The sequence below is a fragment of the Triturus cristatus genome, chromosome 3_1 (assembly GCF_964204655.1).
Source record: "Triturus cristatus chromosome 3_1, aTriCri1.1, whole genome shotgun sequence".
NCBI lineage: Eukaryota > Metazoa > Chordata > Amphibia > Caudata > Salamandridae > Triturus > Triturus cristatus.
Window position 1 is genome coordinate 1,147,061,646 of NC_140583.1, and position 16,090 is coordinate 1,147,077,735.

The 16,090-nt window shown below is 43.5% G+C and overlaps 1 protein-coding gene across 1 annotated transcript in view; it reads left to right on the top strand.

Annotated features, from left to right (window-relative positions):
* LOC146861630 (uncharacterized) overlaps window positions 1-16,090 on the top strand; it is a 337,542-nt gene that overhangs the window by 265,997 nt on the left and 55,455 nt on the right. The window lies entirely within an intron of this gene.

Sequence of the window (16,090 nt, forward strand, 5' to 3'; positions counted from 1 at the left end):
GCACTTAAAAGACCAGCCTATCCCCGGCAGAGCGGGCTCCAGGCAACAAACATTGGGGGTGATCGTTCGTGAGATCGTTCCTGAGGAGAAATCTTACCCACTCCAGTGCCATCAAACCTTTTGCCGTTCCCGCCTCCCGCCGCCGCAGTCTCACCCATCGCGGCGGCGGAGTGGAGGCGGGGACTACATTACCCAGCCTTCCCAGCGGCAGGAACGCCGCCGACGCCGTTTCCGCGCCCGGAGGCGCTTAAAAGACCAGCCTATCCCCGGCAGAGCGGGCTCCAGGCAACAAACATTGGGGGTGATCGTTTGTGAGATCGTTCCTGAGGAGAAATCTTACCCACTCCAGTGCCATCAAACCTTTTGCCGTTCCCGCCTCCCGCCGCCGCAGTCTCACCCATCGCGGCCGCGGAGTGGAGGCGGGGACTACATTACCCAGCCTTCCCAGCGGCAGGAAAGCCGCCGATGCCGTTTCCGCGCCCGGAGGCGCTTAAAAGACCAGCCCACCACTCGTGACGCGGGTGCGTGCGGGTGGCGCCGGGCTAAGCCCGGGCAAAGGGCGGGCCGTCTGTGGCTGTCCGAGGCAGGACGTGGCCGGGCTGGGCCACCCCCCTTGGTGGATCGTGTGAGGCATAAGATCAGTGGCAAGACAGGCCCACTTCTGTGAGTACATTCCATCTTATGGTAGGAAAGTCATCTATTGCTATATAGCATACCCGGCCAAACACCTAAAATGGGGAAAAGATTACCACTTGCGGTCAGGTCAAATTGTAAGCAGAATATGCCGGCAACAACTTCGACCACGCCATTGCCGAGTTTGACTGCCATAGATAAAATGCTCCAGAAGACTATTGGTGTTGTCGCCTCGGCAATTAAGAATACCGAAAGGCGTCTTTCGCTTCCATCGAGCTTGCCCCCAATTATGCATCAAGAAAACTCATTGGACTCCTTGCTTGCAACATCTTCCGCGGGGCTCCCGGGTACAGACTCTAATGAGAACTGCATAATTGTGGACACAGTATCCCCTAAACATTGTTCTATGGCTAGCAGGCTTTCGCTAACTCCCACTATGCTAAGGTCAAGCGCGAACAGGAGCGTTGATTCTTCCCTACCCTTAGTTAATGAGCAGGCACACTCAGAGGGAATAGGACTATGCTCCGATATTGATGTGTCGACCACGGATAGGGATAAAAGCGTCAGCATACCAATGCAAACTAGGGGACAGAAAGCAAAGAGACTAAAAGCAAAGCGAAAACAGAAACACATAGAGCCAGCACCAAACAAATGCAGAGACAATGGTAGGCGTTATCAGTTATGGAGGACCCCCGCCCCTGTAGAGCAAAACTATGGCAATGGGGAAGCCCATCCTAGCGAGAAGGATTTACAAACTATAGAATCCAACGTAGTGCTGGGGAATGAGGGATTCTGGGGGAGGATGGAGACTTTGATAACCACCCTTTTAGTGCCAATCAACCAACAAGTCCTTAATATAGATAAGAGGTTGAGGGCATTAGATGACCATGTATTAAAACTAGGCACAGGGCATAATTCAATAATTACACCATACTCGGGAACAACTAATATAGATAAACCCCAAAACATTGAGGTTGCTAAGAAAAGTAAAGCCCATATTAATGCTTCTTTGCCAACATCCAAACCGAGCACAAGTAAAGACCTATCAAATGCGGAACCTCTACCTAAACAGGCATTCAATCCCAAAACAACTAAGGCAGTTAACCCTGGAGGTGTGGATCAAACCACTGCTAGAAGTAATAGGGCAACAACGAGACAAGCCAATGATGATGACCAAGATCCTCCAACAGCTAAGTCGGATCTAACTGAAGTAACTAATACGAGACAGATCCCGGCTCGTATTAGTTTACCCCCAGAGTGTGGGGCATGTGTACTGGTCCTAGTTAACGTGCCAAAATTGAGGAAGGACCAAGAGGAAAATCCCACAACTCTCAAAAACAGAACTCTTCATTGGCTATCTGGAAATTGCAATTTCCCAATGGAAGGAGCAGGGGAGATTATTCATACTCAAAGAGTAGGGTGGGTGGGCCCACTGAGAAAAAAGTTTGAGGGGGATTGCATAATTATAAATTTTAGGTCCCCACAATGGGTACAATCTACACTTGCAAAAGCCCCATTGCCTTCACCCTGGGAATTTAATACTACTTTGCTCCCCCTTGGATATTTTTATAGGCACTTAATAGATTTTAATCTCAACCCTGGGACTAACCCTCAAGTATATCGACTGGACACAAATTATAACATCAGGAATAATCACGGATTCCCTCACCGGGATTCAAACCCTAACTTTAGGAATGGTCCCCTATTAGGCCATCGGACCATACCCCCACCATACCCAATGTCGCATCTACCTTTTCCTATCCCCCCCAGTCCATCCCAAGGGAGAGACCTTATGGGAGGACCAATCTCAATTGTAACACGCCTCAGAATGAGTTGGGGTATATATACAATATCCCAACGTACAATCGATTTGAACATGCTTTTTCCAACTTAGAATGTCAGGATTGACTGGGGGAAAGAGAACGTGAAGATGCATTTAATGTCACTGGGGAACACTTACATCGTAAACAAATTAATATAATTCAGACAATGGTAGCACATGACGCCATTGTCTTATCCCCAGTCACACATGAGGACACAACTACCTTACTAACCCAACTTAAGGAGTGTGTTGGGAATAAGTTCTCTGGTCCTTCTAATTTGTCAATCCTTAGCTGGAACGTTGCCGGCCTGGAACCAAGACTGCTAGACCCCCAATGGGTCCAGCTATTGGATGGCAAAGATATCATTATGTTTCAAGAGACATGGGCTGTTGGAAATGTACATATAGAGGGTTACCATTGTTTTAGTGTGACTTCACGAAAGCCTATTTTTGGTTGTGCCGTGGGAGGATTATGTATAGGTATCAGGACATTGGTGGGTGGTATTATTAAAGACTTATCAGAAGGGAACCCAAACATTCAGGTCCTTGAGTTGAAACAAAAGTCCAGGATTTATATAATTATTTTTTATAATAATGATTTTCTTTCCACAGCCAATAAGAACTACATAGCACTCTCTAAGATTCTACAAAAATTGGAAGCTAATTTAGAATCAGAGGAGGAGATAGGGATTTTAATTGGGGGGATTTTAACGCAAAACTTACAAAGAAATGCTGGTCTGAGGACAATAATCTTTTAGATCAAGCTGAACGAAGGGGTTTTGAATTAGCAAATATACTAAGTGAGCATATACTCAGTAATGCTATGGAAACAGGCCAAACACCTAGCATGGATTGTGTCCCTACGTTCAGAGGGAGGGACTGTCGTTCAATCATTGACTTTATTTTCATGTCCCCTTTCTTAGTAGATCGTGTAATAGAATCTAAAGTGATAGAGACATCATTTGGTGATCATAATCCCCTCACAATTACTTTGCATCTAGGCCCCAGCCCCGCATATGCGAAATTAAATGGCGCAAGAGACATCACACCCTCTGGCGATGGCCTGCGACTAAAATGGAGGGGAATTGATAGTGAGGCCATTTTAGAAAGCGTGAGAAATGAACACCCTGAATTAATTAATTCCTGTTTATTTTTAGATGGGAATAGTCACAGAATAATTGTAGACTTTGGCAAACTGTGTTTAGTAATAAAAAACCTCCTGTCAATTCCACTGTCAAAGAAAGGGAAAGAACCAAGGTGGTTTGATTCCACCTGTTCAATGGCAAACAGGGAACTTCGTAAGGCATTATCTACTAAGCCAAGGTGTATAGTAGAGGTACAGGCGGCTAGGAAATATTATAAATTAAAAACAACTGAAAGAAAGGCTGCACTACTAACGGAACAGTGGGAATCGCTGGTCGAAAGTGCTAATCTGAAGAGCAGCGGCCCGTTCTGGTCAGCCGTCAGGAAAATGCGAGACATGGGCAAACATCTATCCCCAATTAGCTGTAATATAACCAGCAGTATTTGGGAGGCCCATTTCTCCAAAATATATGCCACCCCTTCCGAGGAAGTAATTATTTCTGCCCCTGAACAGCCGTGCAGCCTACAGATTGACCTCCAAGAGGTAGTCATAGCCATTAGAGAGAGCCTTGGCAACAAGGCCCCAGGCCCGGATGGACTCCCTATAGATGTTATCAAGCACAGCCCGGACCTATGGGCACCAATTCTCCTTAATGTTTTTAATAGTTTGCCAATGGTGCCCATGCCTAAAACTTGGGCTACCAGTACCATAGTTCCAATTTTTAAAAAGGGTGAAAGGGCAGACCCAGTTAACTATCGTCCAATCTCGCTCCTGGATAATACCTTAAAAATTCTTGGGCGAGTTATTTATAATAGTATGATAGAGTGGACTGAAGACATAGATCTATTGGACTCGTGCCAGATGGGATTCAGGAGCGGGGTAGGTACGGTGGAGCAATGTTTATATCTAAAGCTGATAATTGATAAGTATAACGTTGCTCGATCTACCCCTATCTATCTTGCATTTATGGACCTTTTATCCGCTTTTGACCTGGTTAATAGATCTAAACTGTGGGCTATGCTTCTTAACTATGGTCTGGATGAGGCCCTTGTAAATTTCCTGGCTTACCTTCATACTTACCTTAAGGCACAAGTTAGGATTGGGGCAGGTGGCGAAGTATCTGGAGCTATAAAAATAGGTAGGGGGGTCAGACAGGGGTGCATTTTAGCACCCCTGCTATTCATCATTTATATTAATGGCCTTGTCAAAGCTTTGAAACAAGTGACCAGAGACGTCCCAATTATCCAGGGGCATTCGTTGCCAGTTTTATTATACGCAGATGATGCGTCCTTATGGGCCGCACCCCAAATGCCCTCCGTTTGCTTGTTGAAACCTTTGTTCAACACATGGAGGCTTTAGATCTGCGAGTACATTTAAAAAAATCTTTTATCATGTCATGTGGGCCTGGGAAACGGAAGCTCAATACTATAAATGTAGGCTCAGATAAACTAGAATCTGTAACCTCTTTTCCATAGCTAGGGTTGGTTTTCGCTGCGAACGGCTCATGGAGTGGGCATTCTGCCCACGCCATGGGCAAGTTCTCGAAAGCCACCAATTCTATATTGACTCTTTCACGCCCAAAGAAAATAGGAGCCACTAGAGCTATTTTAAATTTTTTTAGATTACAGTGCATTCCTGTAGCCACATATGGGGCTGAGGTCTGGGGATCGTGGAAAAATTCTGGAATTCAGCGTGAAGAAAATCGTTTTTGTAGGAAAATATTGGGCGCACCTTTCTCCGCTTCTGAATTCATTTGCCATAAAGAATTAAACCTCCCCTATGTCTGTGATTTTATTAGAACCAGACCAGCTCTATTCTGGATTAGGATCTGGAGGAACAACTCAGCAACTCTAACACAAAACATTATAAAAGACTGCCTAAAATGCGACCGCGGCTTGCTAATACCCTGGCTTGCTGAAGTTTTAAAGACATTGCGCGCCGTGGATAAAGGCGATCTCTTCTCCGAACCAACCAGAATCGAGCTTAAAGATAAGGTTGTGGTCAAACAAGCACTTTATGCACTTTTTAACTCAGAAAGAATGGGCAGGGAATTACTTAAACCCACCGTTGTCACATACATGGGGAATGATCTGTGTCGGGAACCACTTCCACCTTACCTCACTCTCCCCATGTCCAATTGGGAAAGATCCATGCTTTTCCGTTTAAGGGCAGGGTCTGTAAAATTTTTGCTGGCCTTTCCCTTGGGTTATCACCATACAACACAATATAACCCAAGTCCGTGCGATGGTACTAGTACACAGAATGATTTGCACTTCCTATTCTTCTGTAAATTTTATCTAAAATATATTAACTGGTTTTTAACTCCTTATTTTAGGAAACAAAGACCCCTTTCCTTGGGGGAGTCCTGTTCAATGTTATTTTCCCTGGATACAGATGAATTAATTTTTCGCACTAGCACTTTCTTGAGATTGATAGTACGTGTACGTAAAATGATGGAAAATCCCTGAAAATTGTCTAATGAGAGTTGTACTCTGATTTACTGAGAAAATGAACTGCTCTTATTGTAGTATTTTTATGGACTGTATTTTGATTTATTGTGCAAATGGATTGTTTTTATTGTTGTCCTTTTATGGATTTTATGAAACCCGAATAAAGGTCTTTTTGAACTTGAACTACACCTCCCATTATTAATTGTTTTATAGCAAAAAAAACACCACACATATCATTCACTCACTACAATTTGGATACATTACAGACACTATCTTCCATAAAAAATATAAGCTTGGGCATTTTGTTGGTGGAATGTTTTTAAAAAGCCTGAAGTCAAGACAAGAGACAAGCTGCTAAGTTGTGGCTGGAGCTATTGATTGATGAATCTGATGTTTCGAGAAAAACATAGCATATGGCCTTGGTTGACAAATGCAATGGGCACGTCCTTCTCGTACTTCCTCCCAGACATGGTGCACAGTCATTAGTTCACCAACTGCTGCTAATAATACTAGGCTTAGCTAATAAGAAGACACAACTTTGGGATGTCCAACGTGACCATTGCCACTTTCTGTTTTTTAGTGATTAAGCCTGCTCATCTATTACATGCGTACAATACCTTACTTGGGCAATGGGCATGCAATCTGCACAGCAGAGGAGTAGTAGTAGTAGAAGTACTGTGACCAATGGGTTCTCTGAGTCTTAGAGTACCACCACTAGGCAGTCCACAAAAGGGTAGCAGGAAAGCCGACTGAAAAAGCAGAAGAAAGGAAGCTACAGACAGACTAGTAATAAGAGACAATTTGATGTAAAGTAGAAGAAACTTTAAATATAGAAAATAAGGAAATAGGATAATGCAGAGATAACAAGAATTTAGAAATGGATAAATCAAAGAGGATTTGGAAAAATAATATAAAACGGGTAGACGACACATTATTCAAAAAGGAGCAGAACAATTAGGGGAATGAATATATTAGTGTTAACACCAGGAGGACTTACTGGGGCCAGCATAGCCATCGGCCGAGGAACTCTGGGAGGTACCTCCTGCTCTAGCTCCCGCATCCTCACCTGCCTCAGCCCTCTTCTTGCCCATGGATGCTGATGTAAAAAATAAAGACAAAAAAAAGATTAGTGGTCATAAATAATATCTCCCCAAAATATATTTGACAGGCAAAGGCAATCGCAATAACATTGAACTTTTCTAAATCGGATCAACTAGTAGTAGTATATCGCCGACTGTCCTATCCTCTTCAAAATTTCCAAAATGTACCTACCTACCTAGTCCACTCCTATTCCAAATTTAGTAAACTGCATTTTGGAATTACTAATAATAAATTGCAACAAATCATGATATTTGCGTCTTCTCAAATCTCATTTGCAATCTCACAGTCTCAAGTCAACCCCCTCTGACGGGCCAATGCACTAATCACTAAGGGCCTTATTATAATGATTACAATGAAGTTGGGCTGACGCCATTGCAATACTGGAACCGCCTGACCTTAGGCTGGTGCCAAAGTTACAATGACTGCACTAGTCTATTACGAATCGATGTGATCACCCATAGGCTGGTCCCAAACGTCCATTTGTCAATGGAAGCTTGTGTGGCAGGCGAAAAAGGCCTGCAGCACAAGCTTCCATTGAAAAATGGATGATGTTGTTCACAAACATCCCTGCACCGTCCGTGTGGCATTTGCATGCACCATGCGGTTACGAAATTACAAATAACTAATTACAGAACGTCTTACATAATCATCACTAATCACATCAGCCCAAGCAAGTGGCAACAAGTACAATTCAACAACTAGGTTAGGTGGGTTGCGCCAAGTAGGCTAAGCACCTGTCTAGAATAACAGATTATTACATAATATTTAAAAACGTAACTTCCCTGCATGTGAGCAGCATGCTTGCTATTATTTGGGAAAAAAATATTAGCTATAGCATAGAACACACAAGTAATAATAAAAATTAATCATTTTAATAATTACTCACCTTGCCCCGCAACCTCAACTCCTAGTAGGTCCAGCTCTCGGTCCAGGATGTCGGACCAGCAGTGCGTCAACTGCTGATGGGTACGCCGGACCCTTGAGCAGCGGTAAACTCCCGGGTGCACCCTCACCCAGCGCTGCTGGCGCTCCTGCATCCCGTACCTGGGCCCAGGCCTGCCACCTGCTGCCCGGGTGGAAGGGAGGTGGCGCTGGATATAAAAAACCAGCGCTGCCACCTCCACCTCAGAAAACAGGGCATGGGGCTGCCCTTATCTGCCATGGAGGTGGGGGTGAAAGAGAGAAAAGAAAGAAAAGGGTAAAAAGAAGGAAGGACTGGATAATAATAAGGAAGTAGGAAAGCTAAAAAATTAAGTACAAAACTCACCAAAACCACAAGGTAAAGTAGAAAAAAACACAAATACTCACTTAGAAAGACAAAGGGTAAGATAATAAATAAAAAAGATGGGAACATTTTCTTTAAAAGCCAAAGATTACAGAGATTAAGGAAGTATGAAAAAGTAGGCCCCAGCATCATAAATAGAGTAAGAAACAAGATGGCTGCGCCCATGTGAGCCCATGTGGTGCAGTAAACACGATATTTCCACCTGAACACGCAATCCGCATTGACATACGGCGGAAAATATCACGTGAAGGGGCGTGACAAGCAACTCTGTCCACTCGTGGAACTCCGCGTAGCGCAGTGATGTTTTTTTTGCAACTTCGCAGAGTTCCTCATAGCACACGTACGCGAATTCCGCCCAGGCTTAGTTAAACGCAACAGAAGTACTTGTAATTTTGGCTTTTGTAGTTTGGTTTTGGTGTTGTGGTCTAAAGAGATAGCAGTTTTTGCTTTTCTGACTGATCTAAAAAAGGATGGTATTTAAGTTGCTGAAATACGCTTCTATAAACTACTGTCTACAACAAAAGCATGATGGCATAAGTTTTTGACTCTGAACATGTAGCTGACTTAGGCATCTAAGTATGTGTTTGGTGAGTGCTCGTGTGTAGGGGTTGGTACAGTGGTGACAGAACTTCCATGTGATATTCAGATTGTGCACATAGAGCACACACATTCCTAGAGCAAAAAATAACTGCATAGCAACCTATGACACACCTCACTCAACACTACAAAAAACTAAAATTTGAAGCTAAGTACACTTTAGTCAGAAGGGTAATTAAACTTACCAACAGGCTGACTGGCTGAGTAATTATGGTAGAATTTTCAACTCGCAAAGCCAACACCTAGACACTACCGCTGGAGCAATATGTTTTGCAGGACCATCACACCTAAAACCCTTTAGTCTAGAGGAGGTTACTACCTCCTTGGAAACATTTGCTGCTGCAAAGGCACCTGCTGCTGATGGGGTCCTAATTTAAATCATGTGTTAATTTATGGGCCCCTATACTTATGCAAGTATGCAATGTAGCAGCCATAGGATATTGGCCCTCTTCTTGGACATAAAGTATTTTAGTAGCCATTTTCAGAAAAGAGGATGCAAGGTGTTATCATCCAAAATCCTTCCTTGATTCCTCTGTTAAACTAATGGCCAGAATCCTATTAGAAAGATTGGAATCCTGGATGATAGACAATCAGATCCTAACAGATGCACAGTATGGTTTTAGAAGGGATGTGGGCACATGGAATAATGTATTAACCTTCATCTGCTTATCAGCAAATATACCCTGGCGAAAGAGGAACACATCCATTCATGTTTTGCTGATTTGAGCAGTGCATTTGACTTGGTTAATTGCGCCAGGCTGTGGCAGTCACTAGTAAAGATGGGAGCACCCACTGAGATTGAGGACTTTTGTCACAGCTATATGCACAGTTTACATCGAGGGTACTCTACGGGTCAAGTGGAGAAGTTAAGTTCAAAATAACGTGAGAAATTTGGCAACGCTGCACTCTTCCTCCCTTTTATTCTCATTATTTATTAATGGGGTAGATGATTTTTTTGTTTAAAAAAAAAGGATAAATGCAGATGCTCCAAAAGGCCGCCAATGTCCTGCAAAGGTACGCCTGTACGCTGTTGCGCTGTCCTGATATCTAGAACTGCTAATGGTCTCCATCTCGTGATAGATGGTTTCTCTAACACATGGAGGATATGAAATTTCACCTAAACAAAAATTTACCCCGATGTGTGGGAAAGGGAGACCCAAGAAAAAAGCTTCTCATATTAACGTAGTAGCACTAGCTGCAAAAGAAGGTTGTATGCATCTAGGTGTGATATGTGTAGTAATGGCCAATGAGGGAATAATGTAGAAGCAGCAAACCTGAAATTCATTTGATCTTCAGAAGCCCTTTTTAGTTTTGCATCAAAAATTGCTAATAAACCCATTAGAGAGTTGTCAACCATATATATATCTAAATGTATTCCTAGTATAAAATATGGAGCCCAATTGTAGGGGACTGACAAATTGTAAATTGTTGCAGACACAGGAAAATCTTTTCCTAAGTAGATCATTAGCTGTGCCCCCTTCAACCTGTTCTGCTATTGCTCACAAGGAATTAGTGGTGTCCTATTTAGAAGACGGCTTGCAGACAAGTCCGATCATACTCTGGTATAACATATGGATTATTGATGGAACTAAATTCACCAAGGAGATGATAACAGACTGTCTAACATAGAGCAAGAATATCTTGGTTGGCATATGTAAACAGATTGCTAATGATGGTACATGGGAAATTGAGCAGTGATGAGCTGGAGGGAGTGTTACAATTTTGTAAGAAAGATTTAAATACGGTTTTGATTGGGAAAAGGATGGCCGATAGAGACAAGAAAGAGTGTGTTAAACCGACTGTGTGAATGTACCTCTCAGGCCCCATACAATCTAATGCCCAGAGCTACTTCATCTTAGTACCAAATATTCAACACTGATTTCATTTCACAAGACTTCGAATAGACACATTGCACTTTTTGGTTGCTTTCCCAAGATGGGCTTTTGTTCCCAAAATCTATCCAAAATCCCATGTGATTGCATGTTTTACTTGTTTGTAACTTTTATAGGGATCTGAGGAAACAAATACAGAGCCGTTATTGTTTTTCAAATAATTTTTTTTTATTATAAAGATGCTTTTAATTTAATCTGTAATCTTAATAATGTGAATTTGTACTATTGAGTTTCTTTCTATGGGCCAGATGTATCAAGAGTTTTCCCGTTCGCAATCGGCCCGTTTGCAAACGGGAAAAAGCCTTTTGGGATGTATTAGCCCAAAAGGCATAGGCAAAATAGGGAATCGCAAATTTTGCGGTTACCTATTTTGCGAATGCATTTAGAGAATCGTAATATGCGATTCTCTAAGTGCGGTGCAGGAAGTGTTTTCAAATTGCGACCCTGCCTTAAGGAATCGCAATTTACCACCAACTTCAAGTTGGTGGTAAATTGCAAATCCTTAGAAAAATGCTAATTTTTTGCATTTTTCTAAGTGCCATGTGGCACACATACATGCCCTTAGGGCATGTATGTGCACACATGCATATTTCAGGGATGCAGCAGGATGTCCTTTTGGCACCCTTGAAATTGTATGCGCAATTTGCGAATACCTACTGGGTACTCGCAAATTGCGCATGCAATGCCTATTCATTCCTATGGGCCTCTAGGTCTATAGAAATGAATGGAAAGCCATTCCTTATTTGCGAGTCGCAAATAAGGAATGCGTAGGATTTGCAATTTGATTTATGAATCCTACATACATTGCATTTTGCGAGTCCGTAATAGCGAATCGGTAAAATTCGCTATTAGGGACTCACAAAATACAATGTTAATACATCTGGCACTGTTTCTTATGCTATCCATAGAAGGAAACAGCTGCTATACCGGGACAATTTAAGGTATGAAAATGAATAGCTCATTAACTATCCCTCATGGGATGCTTTTAACTTGATGACCATTGAGTTGACACCTAGCTTTGTATCTGGTGTCCTGCATCTGTCCACTTTACGAAATCATTTTAATGAATTTTACATAGAATTTTTTATTAAGATCTTTTGTAAATTTTATCTGTGCAATTCGTTTGTGGATGTTTTTATCTGAATAAATAATGATTTGATTTGATTTAGTGACTAGCCCAGAGTCCTCTCCAGGATTTAAGGTGTGGTAAAAATAGCCGAATGGAAGAGTTATCACATGTAGAAAGGAGCAGATGGTAACCTGGGGGCAGTTCTATGCAGAATTAGCTATAGCAAACAATGAGTTTTAAAAGGCATATTCAAACAGTCACCAAGAATGATTTAGGTCCTCTACTGATCCAGCTGACTCTTCTCACCATTGTTAAGTCCTCAAAGAGGGCTTTGGTCAAACCAGTGTTGCTCCTCACACACAGAATAGCTTTGTTTTATTTATTTTTTGCAGAGTTTTATATAGCGCGAACTTACTTGACTCGAATCCAATCAGGTATCAGAGCTCTTTACATAGCAACAGTTCCAGTTACGTTACATGAGGACACACATTCATTTTTTTGTTAGGCGCGGGGAGATTAAATGATTTGCCCAGAATCACAGGATGTTCTGCGTCGTTACCGAGACTCGAACCCAGTTCCTCAGGTCCGAGGTCGAGCGCCCTAGCAGTTAGGCCAACTCCTCTCCCCTTTGTTGTTTAGGCTGGGACATTCCCTTGGATAACAACATACGGTGTAACTTCAGGGGGAAGGTCAAGAGTTGGTGGATGGCCTCCTGTTTTGGGTGTGTAAATGAGAGTGTTAGGGTTACTAGGTTGCACGCTTGAGAAACTAGTTTGAAAAGGATGTTAATAGCTGGAACAAGAGTGACAGTGCCAGTGTCGGGTACTGAAGAGGTCTGTTATATGCTACTGTGCGAAATGCTGGTGTGGATATTAGTGGGCACAACATTAAGATGACCCATTTTTGCACTCTGAACAGCTAGTGAAATGGATTAAACATTATACTGCACACTTCAAAACAACTAACCAAGGTGTTTTAACAGTTGTTAGTCTGGTAGACAAGGAGCCAAATGTAGATCTAATTAAAGCTTCCGCAGACAATACAGACAGAAATATGCAATTAGTGTCCACTGAATTAACTAGAGGGGTTATAGTGGATTTGCTCCTGCAGTTTGTTAAACAGTTCCTCCAAGGGTGGGGCTGGGAGTTTCTTATGTTTCACAGGGGGGTGGCAAAAAGAATCAGGGGGGAAATGTAGATTGTGTCCTCAATCGTGGCCTGGACACACCCATTAGTGAATGAGCCCGTCACCATGTCCATAGAACCCACGTTGTTAAGGGTTGAGGCGTGAGGGTAGAGTACTTACAATGTACTGCTTTGGTTCGGTGTCACCAGTCTCTTTTCAACTGAGGAAATACATCTCTTTGTTGGTCTGGCCTATGACACTGTCAGAAGACTGGGTATTGAAGTAGGGAGCTTACTCTGTGGCTTCGATGAGGCCAACTCCGTTTAACCATTTTGTACAGCGGATGAACTCACAGGCCAAGAGTGAGCCAAGAGAGTGGGCCCAGTCCGGCATCCTGTTGTATCGGACGGATGCACGCGGGTCCTCACGCTCCTGCACTGAGTGAGAAGTGTCAGTGCTGTTTGCGCAAAAGGGGCTCCTCCCTAGGGTGACCAGATTTTGAGAAGTAAACACGGGACAGGGCAGACATGAAAGTAGAACTAAAGCATTTAGCATTACTTTTATGTCTGGCCTGTCCCGATGTTTCTTACTTTCATGTATGACCTGTCTCGATTCATGTGTGTGGGGGGGAAGGGGGGACAGGCGTGGGTACCGGTGTGTGTGTGTTTTATATCAACTTTAAGCATTGTTTTAAATGGGAAACAATAAGTGTAGGTACTCATTAAATAGAGCTAGGGGCGTGGCTAGTGGGCGTGGTTAGAGGTGGGGCGAGACATGATGATACTAAGACATTTCTATTGAGTATTCATTTTGCCCTTTGATAGTAGATTCACACTTCCCATATATGCAGATTAACAGCTGCATATGATGATAAAGAGTGGTGTGAATATCTGCTGGTAGCAGGCCCTAAATCATAATAGAAGGAGCTTTTAAATGAATGCAGTCAAGCCACCAACAGCACTATTCAGACTAATTATCAGTGTGCCTCAGAACAAAAGTGATTTTTTGGAATAGCAGCATTAATAATGAGTACTACGCTAGTTGCAGGACATATCAAACCATTTGAGAAAAGTATCAATATAAACAAAACTTGTTTGCTCATTACACAAAATAAAGACCTAACACGATATATTAAGATTTCCTTGTTTTGCAATATTTGCAGCTTCTCACTGTCATACTGTTTCTACTTAGTTACTTTTAGCAAAATACTTCTAATACACACAGAAACAAGTAGACAATGAACACACAAAAGCATTTCACGCATTTCTTTAAACCTACCTCCTGAGAGTGTCCCCATTCTCTTCCTCTCTGAGCTCGCTTTCTCTCTCACACTCAAACATACACAGAAGCAGGCAAGCTCTCTCTCTCTCTCTCTCCCTCTTCCTCTCGCTCCCTCTACCTCTTCCTATCCCAAAAAGGTTCGCTTGGGATTGTTACAGGAAGCACAGTATGAATGTGATTGACAGAGAAGGGCCTTCTCTATCAAACACAGCAGGGAGTGAAAATTCCAAACAGGGACACCCTTTGCATAACGCACATGAGCCGCTGCTGAATGGTTCAGCAGTTACTCACCTGCGAGCTAGAGCGGCGCTTTGGCTGTCGGAGTGCCATAGAGATCTGCTCCACTCTGACTGCCTCAAGCTCCGCAGCTCTAGCACCAATTAGCTTACCTTCACTGAGTACCGGTACTCTCCTTAGCAGTGGAGAAGTGCCGGTACTCTGATCAGTAAAAATAAGAAGTGCCGGTACTCAGTACCGGTGGGTACCGGCCCATTTAAAGCACTGACTTTAAGTAGATATATACTATTTCTTGAGTAATTTCTCTGTTTCTTTGCACGAAGTGCAGGGGGACATCTGCTGCATACTTCCAGCAGAGGGGAAACAGAGTGGGGAGGAGGGTAGAGGGTCTCGGTGTAGAGTTCCTCTCATAGCTAAAGTTACCTAAATCCCTGCCCTCCTCCATTCTGCTGGGAGCATGCAGCCGACTTCCCCCTCTGCTGCTTCAAAGAAACAGAGAAATTACTTAATGATACTATACCTTTCAATTGTCTTTCGCAGGCTGCTTTGACCTTTGTCCCAAAAACCAGGACATGTATTTAAAATTAAGGAAAGCAACGGGACAGTTCTCAGGACACCGGGAGTGTCCGAAATAATCCGGGGCGTTTTGCCACCCTACTCCTCCTCCATGGACTCTGGGAAGCGCCTCCTGGTGCGAAGTGGAGTCCCACACCAACAAACAGCAGTCCCGCTCTGCGGGAGTAGTGTGGGCGCTATATGGCTAAAGGAGCTCCCCCCTTCGACTCTGTCAAGTGTTGCCTAGCGCGTGTGATTTGGGATGTGGAATCCCACACCAGCAACCAGCAGACCCACCCTGCAGGTTTAGTGTTGGCGCTATATGTACTAGAGGGGCTGCTCCCCTTTGAACTCCTGCAAGTGAGTTGGGACCTGGATTACTCCCACACCATCAAACAGCAGTTCGGCAGACCCTCATAGATTAATAGTCTAACTCACCACTGTTAGCATTCTCACACCTCTTACATACTAGTAACCTCACACCAGAGGCAAGAGCCAAATTTCGGGGGGGCTAAGAAAAAAAATCGGGGGGGGAGACCTGAATCTTTAAGCAATAGGCAGAGTGGAGCTGCAGGGGCTCTTAGAATTGGCGAAACATCAGCAAGGCCTCACGAACATGCAAATGGGCTTTTAAAGACCTGTGAAGTGTTCGGGTGCGGCTGTTTGTGTCCCCGGGAAGCTGTCTCATCCCGGGCTGCCACACCCGACGGGGGGGGGGAGGGAGGGGGGCTGAAGCCCTTTGAGTCCAATGGGTGTTGCGCACCTGCCTCACACTACCAACAGCAATCTCACACCCCTCTCATTACAGCTGTCTCACAACCCAAACCAGACTCTTCACTCCTCACAGACTAGCAGTCACAAACGGGGACATACTACTGGAAGCACTCTGTCACACTTCACAAGCTAGCAGCAGGAGCAATAAGTCTGGCTCATGATTGAAAGTGGTGAAATTGTGGTTT